The sequence below is a fragment of the Anabrus simplex genome, chromosome 1 (assembly GCF_040414725.1).
Source record: "Anabrus simplex isolate iqAnaSimp1 chromosome 1, ASM4041472v1, whole genome shotgun sequence".
In the NCBI taxonomy this organism is placed as follows: Eukaryota; Metazoa; Arthropoda; class Insecta; order Orthoptera; family Tettigoniidae; genus Anabrus; species Anabrus simplex.
The window spans coordinates 554,084,869-554,097,636 of record NC_090265.1 but is presented as its reverse complement, the minus strand read 5'-3'; positions in this window follow the sequence as shown (position 1 = coordinate 554,097,636).

Here is a 12,768-nt window from a genome sequence, read left to right as displayed (position 1 = left end):
GGCTTTACGTCGCACCGACACAGATAGGTCTTATGGCGACGATCTTTATGTTTAAAGGAGATTCCAAACCCCAATGTTCACGTCTATTACCTTGAGTTTTGAGATATAAGTATCCCCATAAAAATAATTCGCTGTTTTTACTTCCTTTCACACTTCTCCCCCCCCCCCCCCTAAGTGAATTTTCCAGCAAAAAATACTTGTTTCTTTAATAGTAAAGGATCTTCTAAATAGCAACTATCACGACTCTAACTTCTTCAGTTTTTGATTTATGTGTCCTCATGAAAGGAATTCAACTCCTTTCCACTCCCGCCCCCCAAGATGGTTTCCCCCACAAAACGCGTATTTCCTTGTTTTTAAAGGAGATCAAAATACCAATTTTCACGTCCGTAACAACTTTAGTTTTTATTATATGTATGTATTCTCATACAATTAAGTCAATTAATTTTAGAATTCTTCCCCCCCCCCCCTTTCATTGGATTTTCCGAGAATACGCGTTTCTTTATTTTTAAAGGAGATCCCATATACAAATTTTTAGTTCTGTAATATATTCAGTTTCTGAGATATATGTATCCTCATTAAAGGCATTCAACCCACTATTCACCCTTTTACACCCCTCCTATTGGGATTTACAGAAAACGAAAAATACTTATTCCTTTACTTTTAAAGGAGATTCTAAATACCAATTTTTACATCTGTAAACTTTTAAAGTTTTAAGATATAGACACAATCATTTTAAAAATTCACCCCCGTTTTCACCCCCCATTATCCGGAATTTTCAAAAACGAAAATATACGTGTTTCCTTATTTTTAAAGTGGATCCCCAATACCAATTTTCAGATCTGTAATATCTTCAGGTTCTGAAATATCAGTAGCCTCGTTAAAGGCATTCAACCTCTTTTTCACCCTTTTCCACCCTTCCGATCGGGATTTTCCGTAAACAAAAAAAAACGTGTTTCTTTATTTTTAAAGGAGATTCTAAATACCATATTTTACATCTGTAAACTTTAAAAGTTTTGAGATATAGATACACTCATTTTAAAAATTCACCCCCCTTTTCACCTCCATTATTTGGATTTTCCAAAAAGAAAAAAATACGTGTTCCTTTATTTTTAAAAAGAGATCAAAAGTACCAATTTTCAGGTCTGTAATATCTTCAGTTTCTGAGATATAAGTATCCTCATTAAAGGCATTCAATCCATTTTCACCCCTTTTCACCCCTCCTATTGGGATTTTCCGAAAACAAAAAAATACGTGTTTCTTTATTTTTAATGAAGATTCTAAATACCTATTTTTACATCTGTAAACTTTAAAAGTTTTGAGATATAGATGCACTGTTTTTAAAGATTCACCCCCCTTTTCACCCTCCCATTAATTGGATTTTTCAAAAACAAAAAATACGTGTTTCTTTATTTTTAAAAGAGATCAAATGTACCAATTTTCAGGTCTGTAATATCTGCAGTTTCTGAGATATAAGTACCGGTATTCTGATTAAAGGCATCCAACCCCCTTTTTTACAGTTTTTCATCCCTCCTATTGGGATTTTCTGAAAACAAAAAAATACGTATTTCCTTATTTTTAAAGGAGATTCTAAATACCAATTTTTACATCTGTAAACTTTCAAAGTTTTGAGATATTGATACACTGATTTTAAAATTCCAACCCCCTTTTCACCCCCTTAGCGAAGGAATATCCAAAAATCCTTTCTTAGCGAGCACCTACATCTTAATATAAATCTATGCCCAAAATTGCATTTCTTTATGTCCAGTAGTTTTGGCTCGGCGATGATGAATCAGTCAGTCAGTCAGTTAGTCAGTCAGTCAGTCAGTCAGTCAGGACAAGCTATTTTATATATATAGATAACTATCTTAATTTTATAATTCATAAGCCTTGCTGTGTATGAAATATAAATAAATTATATTCTTTTGCACCTGTAAAATATTTTTAATTTTTTGATGATTTTAAGAACAGTGTAGTACAGTTCCAATAAAATGTTATTTTACATTGTCAGTTATGTCAAAATAGTAGACTATAATAAAGGTGAGAGAGACCTTATGCTGTAACTTTCATAATAGGTTAATACCTAATTGTGTGAATAACAATTATTGTAGCTATTTTCTTTTCCGTACCGCCATGCAAGAATTGCCTACTTTAATCATGTCCATTTATTTAAATGAAATCATTAGCAATAGAGGAAAGCGGTTATTTCTCAATAATGGCATTTTACTTATTTCATTAACAATGATTATTATTATACCGTTGTTATTACATAAATTCATATATAATTTACATGTAGATTAATTCACGTATTCCCTACAATAACCCATTGTAACAGGTGATATATATTCCCTTTTTTTTCAGAAGTTTCAATAACTTCTTTATGACTGCATATGAGGGAAGATTCAATTCAGAATTTCTCATTAAGTAAATTAGGAATGGTAAGTAAATTAAGTTCGGGAGCATGGTTACCATAATTCAATTTATGTTATCATCTCCAACATTAAGGCGACTCATACTATATATAAATTACCTTTCATCATAGACATGATATAGGCTTTATCATGTCTGCAATTACAAGCCGTGAAAACACCAATGGTAATCTTTTATCATGATACAGATTTAGGGCAAAATTTGTTTAGTTAATTGTACACATTTGTAGTTTGTTTTAATGTAATTTGTAAATCCCTTCTGTAGTATAGTAGGCAATCTGTGTAGTTATCAAATTGTATACGTTCGACGTTACATTCCTTGATTACGTTAAGTACCGTACTTTCTTTCATTTAACGTCTGTCCTAACTGTGTGCATTTTCTCATTTTAAGCCAACAAATTTTCTGATGGCATGCTAGAAAATTCTCTTCAAGTAACCCACGTATTATCGTATTAACTTTTGGCATATCTATTGGAAAGTCATCTGCAGAATAGCTTGATCTGTGAATCGGTGGTAGAATGGCTTACAGATCCCAATATCTCAGGTTCAGACCCTGCAGATAAAATCGGAGTTTTGTAGAGCGGTAAAAAAAGCCCATTCGACACTCCATGTCGTTCAATGTCGACATGTAAAAGAATCTTCGGTTATAGTGTATATTTGGATTTTACCCGACGGAATTAATTAACACTCAGTGATAACCGCTTCGTCCGCCTCTGTTGTGTAGTAGTGGTCAGTGTGATTAACTGCCAACCCAGGAGGCCGGGGTTAGATTCCCGGCTCTGCCAAGAAATTTGAAAAGTGGTACGAGGGCTGGAACGGGGTCCACTCAGCCTCGGGAGGTCAACTGAGTAGAGGTGGGTTCGATTCCCACCTCAGCCATCTTGGAAGTGGTTTTCCGTGGTTTTCCACTTCTCCTCCAGGCAAATGCCGGGATGTTACCTAACATAAGGCCACGGCCGCTTCCTTCCTTCCAACCTTCCCATCCCCCGCAAGGCCCCTGTTCAGCACAGCAGGTGGGGCCGCCTTGACGAGGTACTGATCATCCTCCGCAGTTGTATCCCCTGACCCAGAGTTTAGAGCTCCAGGACACTGCCCTTGAGGCGGTAGAGGTGAGATTCCTCGCTGAGTCCGAGGGAATAACCGACCCTGGAAGGTAAACAGGTAAGGAAGAAGAAGAAAACCGCTTCTGTGCCATTTATAGAGTAAAACGGAACTTCTAAATTGATACGTGGGCAGTCTAACTGGCGCCAAATCAGAATGCCTGGACATGGTAACTGAAGCCATATGATATTACAGTTGCTATATTTCGATGGTAATTTTGTGTTTTATGAGTATTAGTAATGATCCTTTGTGGCCATAATTTGTAAGAACTTCGCATACACTTTCGATGAAACAACTGAAACCATGAGTTATTAGACTGTATATTGTAAAAGAGACAGTTATTTCACATTATTTAGAAACATCGCTGCTAGTCTGCCAAATATATCTTGATCCTGCACCACAGACAGACTAACATATCTTCATTTCTACGCAGGGCACCGATTTCTTTATGGGTGACCCCGGAATTTTAGTTTTGTGATTGAGACTAGATTTGCATTTCTTATGAATGAGCACATATTTTTTACTTTACGGGTGACCTCTACTGGTTTATGAACGGGCCATGGTTTTTATCTTTGATGGATAATTCTAGATTTTTATTTGCGGTTTTTTTGTTTTCGGTGACTAACTCCAGATTTTTTCTTGCTTAAATATTCTTCGTTCCCATTTACGGTGTACATCAATTAGGGTGAGATTATTTCTTTGTTGCAACCATAACAATTACATGCAGTCAGTTTTGTTACTATTACAAAATATCTTGATATTCCAATTAACAAGGCGTTGCAAGGAATAATTCAAAAATAATTTGCTAATACAGTACATACCCTATGAATATTACTTCGGTATTAGATTTTTACTTGTAATGATTGAGCACAGATTTTCATGAATGACATGGTTTTTTAATTTCTGGATGAAACCAAATTTTTATTTCTATGAAATGAGCCCGGATTTTCTTGCTTATGTTGAACGATAAATCTTTTTATTTGTATTATATAGTAGCGAGCTCTCATAAGCCACCCCTGTAAAGGGCATTCTTTATTCTATACTATTCATTCATTAGATCATTCATTCATTCATTGCGAATATCATGATATTTCTGTTTTCTTCAAACTGTCCTGGTTAACATGGGATTTTTACCGAACAAAAATATGCACATTTTGGTGATGCGTTGTGAATTCTAGGTTTTTATAGCTCAATTGGTCTCTCTGTATCAGTAATTTTATTACTGTTTTGTGTTGTTCGATTTCTGGGATCAACTGTGTGAGTGAAGGGTTATTATACTGTATATAATATAGGGTCATTCCCGCACATGGTAAATACATGCGAACTATTAAGACTGTTAAGTACGGTGTAAGTCCTTTTTGAACAACCCTCGTCAGTACGTACTGATATGATTTTAAATTAAACTGATGCAATCTTGATGAGCCTCATACACTCCTTCACATATACACCAACGATCGAAAGGATCGTGTTTGGAGAGGGTAAGTGATTCTGTCGTCGGCAATAAATATAGAAGAATTTTAACAGAATACTGAACTTTATTATGTCTTTTCTTATTGTACTGTACACTTCCCGAATTTCATTCATAGCTTACCAAATAATAAAACTCGTGCCATCTCAACCTTACAATTGTACATTTGTCTTCGTCCTGAACTTCAGGTGACTGTTTAGATAAAAAAGGAAACGGCACTTGGAACATAACTTAATATATGACTATACTATAAAGAATTAAAATTATAATGTTGTAAATAATGATATAGAATACAACAACAATAATAATAATAATAATACAATAACTCTGAATGAATTATTGATAAAGTAATGCTGGAGAAACTTACTTCACTTCTATTGGCCCCCTTTTATTTAATTTTCTTAGTTCATTTTCTTAGCTTTAATAAGTACAGTCTGTTAAGGTATTTTAACATTTTACAGGTCACTAAGCATGAAAATATGTAATTGAGGACAGGGAACTGAACTAACTGATGGATACACTGAAAGTTAAAGAAAACCCATGTATGTCAAAAAGATAATTTAAATTGAAATTAATCAAATGTATATCGATAAAATTTAAACACATTAAGAACCATATTTACAACAGTTTACAGTCAATAAATGCATGCCAAGTATATAAAACGTTAAAACTACTTCCATAACTTGGAAACAATACCCTTGGCACTAATTAAACACTTGGTTATCTCATCTAAAACGTAACTATGTAACACATTCTTCCAACTCAATGTACTTTAAGACAAATTTATCTGGGAATGGTTTGCAATGTTTCAAGTTTGGTTCATAATTGCACTTCTAAGGTGTTCTTGAAGGAGATAACTGTCACTCTTTGGACTAAGTAGGCTATATACTGCTACTGAGTTAAAGAATAAGCATGGATAAATAAAGACGGAGAAAAACGTATTTCTTTTGTGAATTTTAGTCATTTCGTAAACTTACTGTTTAGTGATGTTTTATGATTTATGCCTCTTCGTAATTGTTGTCTATGCCCAATATTTATGAAAACGTTACAAAATTTTAGATGTTACTAATAAAACTAAGAATTATCCAACCATATACATAAGAAAGATGTACATTTCCTACTGACTTTAAGAGGGCAATATTTAACTCGCATATATAAGACGTTCATCTGGAAATTAATATTTTTTTAAACGTAATTTTGATTTACGCCGAAGTATTTACTTTTTGACTAAAATACGTAAATATTGACGTTAAATTATTAATATGCTGAATATGATACGCCCATTCTGCCTAAAATAGTATTGTTTGGTACGAGTCTGTGTAAATATACCGGAGCTAAAAGCAAAAGGTAAAATATTGTTTTTAGTTTCCAAACGTCTGGAGACAAGTGTACATTAAGAAAATGTACAGTTTCAATACGTATCATGCAGCTGCGAGAAGAATAATGAGGCTATTATACCGCGGTCAACCTGGTGGGTGTTAAACTAGGTAGTAAATAGGAGGTGGGTGATATGCGTAAATTAGTAATTATGACATGAGATTCAATATCGTAATTTCTAGGGTAACTAAAACTGCCAAAGCTCATTATGGATTTAGCCAAGGTTTTGAGGCAGGATGCCCTTCCTGACGCTACGTAACTTTTCAAGTGTAAATCCTAACCTATAATCGACCGGGTTTCGAACTTCGGCCAATCAGGAGGAAATTCAGCAGCGAATCCACTGAGCTAATCAGCGCCCCCCCCCCACTCGACCCTCCTCTAAAACCTCCATAATGATTGGAAAATATTTAATCTCTAACACATACTACATTGGTGGAATTCAAAATTCTCTGTCTGTAAGGGAATTTCTACCATTTTGTAAAGCAGTTGTGTTTTTCTACGTATAGCGTTCTTTCAGGACCACCTTTCATTCGAACTAATTACTTTTAAATTATATTAATAATTTTAAGTCCTGAACCCAAAATTTCCTTTTCGGTAGGCAAGTGTACAATTTTAAACTAATTTTTCAACTTCAAAATTGTCTCGATTGACAAATTTATATAAGGTTCCCCCAATTCTTTAATACAATAGCAATCAATGTTGAAACACTGATTATTATTCTGTTTCTACAATACGTAAGGAAATAAATCGATGCGTGATTGCAGAATTAAACTAATCTTCCCGATATATCTTGTAATATAATGTCATTTAACGATGTCTTGTTCGTCACGTTGCGGTAACCCAGGTATATCGCTGAGATTCACAGGGGAAATTTTGTATGAACTGTCCATATTTACATTCATAAAATGTTTCAGGCGAAGTCAACAGTATGAAAAATAGCAGCCATATTTCCATAAATTATTGGATGATTTTAGTGCAATATTGTCATGATGAAATATGTGGGAAGTATACTGATGATGGACCGAGTGAGTTGACCGTGCGGTTAGGAGCACGCAACTGTGAGCTTGCATCCGGGTGATAGTGGGTTCGAACCCCACTGTCGGCAGCCCTGAAGATGGTTTTCCGTGATTTCCCATTTTCACACCAGGCAAATGGTGGAGCTGTACCTTAATTAAGGCCACTGCCGCTTCCTTCTCATTCCTAGGCCATTCCTGTCCCATCGTTACCATTAGATCTATCTGTGTCGGTGCGACGTAAAACAAATAGCAATAATAATAATAATTCTGATGATGGTGCTGGCCATAATTACGGATGCCATTTAGTTACTGGAAAAAGGATAATATGATTATCTTATGAAATTGACTTATAATTTCTTTATAATATAAATTTCCAGCAAATCTACTTTCAGATAATTTCCCCTATAAATGGAATAGAAATTAAACACACATCTTGCTATTAATTTGATTCCCACAACCATTGCGTGTTTTTGGAGCAATGAAGTGCATGAGAAATTATTTTAGCTCTATATAGGAATGCAAACAGTCATATTGTTTGATATTGATTTTAATACTTCCCACAACTTGGAAACTTTTTTGACAAACTACCATTCAACTGAAAGATTTTAATATTAGCATGTATGTTCCGTTGGTAGTAACATTTCAAATGTAAATATGTGGACAAATTGTCATCCTGAGCAGTATTCGAATCGTTTTAGAAGAAATATGGGATGTTGTAGCACTATATTTGAAACAGTGGCTCAGCCTTTGATCGTACATTGCAAGACAGTATTACAGACATGAATATTGAAATTATTCAATAAAGGAATGTTTCCTTCCATATTATTTCGTGGATATCAGAAATATACCACACTCTTCTGAGTACGAAATATTTCCTCGTCAGATAAATAATGCCCGTTATGAATTAGAGATATATTTATCATCTCAGCCTCTTTAATTCAGACATTGATTATGACGGGAAATAACTAAACCTATCTCTTCCCTTCTCTTCCCTTTCCCTTCCAGTATCTCCTTTTAAAGCATTTCTCTGATTGCGGGTGGCCCTAATCCTTCACTACTTCCACTGGCAAACTTTGAATAACTTACGATTTAAATCTATAGAAGACAAGTGGATCAAGAGTTTACGATAGCACTGGTTATTCTATTTTATACCATAGCAATAATGAATTTCTCGCTATTGTGATTTTTCTCACTGTTGAAATTGATCAAGTAGATATAGTTTTAAATTGTAAAGCGTCTTTCTCTCATTAAAGACAGTCCTGTAATTAATTAAATGTAATCTGTTCTTTTTTCGTAATTTCGATTTATATTTGAAATTAACTCTTGTTGACCGAAGTCATGAAACTGGAGTCGATAGCGTATATTTTCTGCAAGTTTTGTGGTACAGGGAAAGAGATCTCATTTCCATGTGAAGAAAATTACTAAGTATTTTTAAAAATAACTTTAATTATGTTTATATATATCTACTACATATTGCACTTTAAACAAGTATAATTCATTGATGTCATTTAAATAACATAGTGAGCTATTTCTATCATAAAAACTTCCACCATAACAAATAATCGATTAGTACGAGGTAAATGAACAGTCAATGAGATCTTGAGAACGAGATGTTTTATATTCTAAATTTTGTTCAAAAAATTTCTTATGTACAAATATTCTGGAAAATATGCCCTTATATTCTCACTGGGATAGGTCTCTAATTGCACTCATATAGGTATGTATAAAATCAAGTGGTACCTACATTTTACAGAAAGCAGTGGACTAGACGAACCCAACAGAAAACTCTTTGTAAATCTATTTTACTAATTTCATTAATTTCATATTATTTCCACACACTTTCTTATGATTAGGTTAAATCAGTTGGAATACCAGCAGTTAACAGTTGCAATTAATAAGTGAGTGTACCAGTTAGAGATATGTTGGTTGAACTCGAAACTTTTCAAGGGTTTAATTTCAAGGAAATGTACTGGAGTATATGATTTAGACGGCGTATATTTTGCTAACTCCTATGCTTGTTTTAGCAACTTTATACATCGTTTGTCACAAATCTGAAATAATACAAGGTAATAATTATGGTTTTGTCCTGGTGAATCATTGGACTAATTAAAAGGGTATATATTGCACTTAAAAGTTTTCCCCTGGTTCTATTGTTTTAAGTGCTGTGCTCTTATCGATGAACATTGCTATATTAATTCAGATTTGTTACAAGGAATGCGACTACATTATTATTAGTCTCTTAATTATATTTCATTTCAATCTAGGATACCTGCCTGTCGTCCATATTTTGTCTTTTCTTTACAATTAACAGTCTAAACTGCGAGTAAAAGGAAATTTCAATTGTATTCAGATAAATTTAAATATGGCAACAATCCAGATCTTCTTAATTGTTACGTGATTTTATTCATTTTATTTAGTGGGTTTTAACATAGGTTTCAAATCATACACTTTATGCTCGGGATACTGAAAATAAACAGGCAGTCTATATCTCCAGTAACCATACGTTTGAAGTTATCAGTCATGGTTAAATTCAAAATATCATAAACTAAGTGTGTATGCACGGCTAATTTTGCATCAGTGAAGATGCATTTCTTGTATTATAAGTTATGCTCTTTAGTATATTAATTACGTTGTAGTTCCTTCGTCGCGAAATACTCATCAATAAGGAACAATACTTCTCTTTTGTCTATTTCTGAAAAGAAGAGCCTAACATCTAGAGTGTTTAGCATCACTTTATATGTTCATTGTAATGAGAAAATAAAATGCATTTGACGATTATGTGAAATTATATAGGAAAACATTTCTGAAAAAAACATTATGACATTTTATAATCCTTTTGTTAGAGAAATATATTGCCGTTCTTATGTGGCAGTATCACTGTACGTTGATTTACGCGCCATAAACAATATTAATATGGAGATTTATTTTAACGAGACACGAAGAGTATGGTGTCTGTATCAAAAATGTAACTTTTAACAACAGTTAATTTCGTATAATATGCAAGCATTATCCCCGCTATTAGCGTTGAGTTCTGATTCAACTGAACACTATTTTCCAAATGCTTGAATGTGGGAGAACACGAAAGGTCACGTTCATTGCTAAAGTAGGTAATTAACAACCTTATTAGCAATTTAGAGTTCATCTGTGAAATAATAACAGAAATATTCAATTCTGTTTTTACTCATTGAAATATTTCAATAGTACAAATACTGTGTACATTTTTCTCTTTAATATAATGTTTTTCATTTCCTTCACGCACAGCTAATTTCCAACATTCAAGAACCCTAAGATAATAGTATTGCTACTTCTTGGTTCAAAAGCAGTTTATGTCATGTAATTTATCATTACTCTCACATACATGGACATATTTATTTGGAAGGGATAGTGTACCTTCATCAACGTACGTTGAATAGTTGATAAATTAATATGATAGAAGTAAAACTAAATGGTTGAATTATTTATACGAAACTGTGTGAGAGATCCACGCGCTTGCATGATGAAACAATCATCTGTAGTGCAATTTTCAGCTGAAGGTAATATGTAACCGTTTGATTTTAAGCTTCATTACTGTCAGCATGTCTACATTCCTTTCAGAATATAAACTGTTCAAGTTGTCGGTTAGTGGCAATTCAAGAATGTAAGCATTCCAAGTTCATGTTCTTGTTGTGTTCACAGGGAAGGATAACCTACATATCGTGGCATATCATGTAAATTTATGTTTATAACAGTCACTACCGTGAATGATGAAACATCTTCCATGATGGCTAAACTGGTATAGTTAACAGGGCTGCTACTGATTATTTTTACTCTTCCCTTAATATTAGTTTGTATATCTTTATTCTCTACTTTTTTTAAATTGCTTCGTATTCTTACACGACACTTTCGTTTCGTAGGTTTCTGTCACTGTGCGCCGTGCACTATGAAGCACGATAACGTCTCGTAAAGATTTTTCTCCTCATGTAATCTTATGGATTACCAACGTCTAGTGGTTAATGTTTTCGAATAGATTTACAATATTATTTAGGTCGATCCTCAACCTTTATATCAACAATAAGGATTGGAATAAAGGTCAGGAAAGGTTGATCAAGATTCATTAAAATATTCGGAAAACAACTTATTATCAAGAGAAAAAAAATCTGGTTTCGTGTAAAATATTAACATTTGAATAGACTATTATATTTTTATAACCTGTGATATATGCCTTCGAAACTGATTTTAGTTCTATGGAATTATTTTACATTTTATTATAGAACATATTCCCCAAATAAACTTTTATATGCATAATTTATCGCGTTTCTTCCTTATATCCTAGTTTATACAGTTCATTATTTTATTTCCTTTGTAAATATCCCCCATCTGAGCCATGTTTGCATGATCTGAGATGAAGTTACGCAGCAAAATCATGTAGATTTGAAACAAAATGATTTCTGGTTGTCAGTTTTAATAGTGAGTCTTGGATTAACCACTTCGGTAACTTTCAATCATTGTAGAGATAGTTTTCTAACTGCAGTTTGTTATTAGTAATTAAACTGAGGCACATATTGTGCCATCATGCAAGCAATAACATTGTCAGCATTTCACTGTCTCTAAGGAAAGTATTTTTCAAGTTAGCCACGTGACCTTAATTTCTTTCTTTTAAGTTGTAAATAGCCATCTCCATGCTTAATGAATACATTTTACGTTTAAAAATATAGGTACAGTCATAGTGAAAGCAGGTAAAATTCTTTACGGGATCTTGTGTGAAGTCAGGTATGTAAACAAAACAAATGTATATCTCCTTTTACCAAAATGTTCTGACAATTTCACTATTTGAACTTGGTTGTTGATTAAGTATAGGAATTAAGAATAATATCTGTTACATTTGGTTCGTTTACTGTTCTATTTCTTGCTCAGATTATCATTTGAAAAGGTAGACGGGAGGAATTTGAAGGAAGAAGTTTTAACCATTGGTCAACTGCTCGTGCTGCCTTAGATTTGCCTTCAGTCTCATTTAGACATGAGTGCCTGAGAATGAATCTTTTTATATATTGTTATAACATCATTATTTTTTTCTAATTTAAAAATGTCATATCTCATTTCACTTTCCTGCTTAAGAATATATCATGAATATACTTTCAGATCTGTTACTTCAATTTAGTCTTTCACGATCACAATTTAAAGTGCATTCACACTTCAGTATCGTAGTAAATATCTTATATCCCCAATGTTAAAATCATAGCAACCTTCGTTACTCTTTTTTTGAACAAGCTGTAAAATTTGTGATGTACGAGGGTGCACGTAGTTGTTTGTTATTAATACTGTAGTTTGTACAATCGACCTACACAAATAATGTGAGGTAAGTAGTTCGTTTTCTGGACATTACAGTATTTTGAGTTTATAT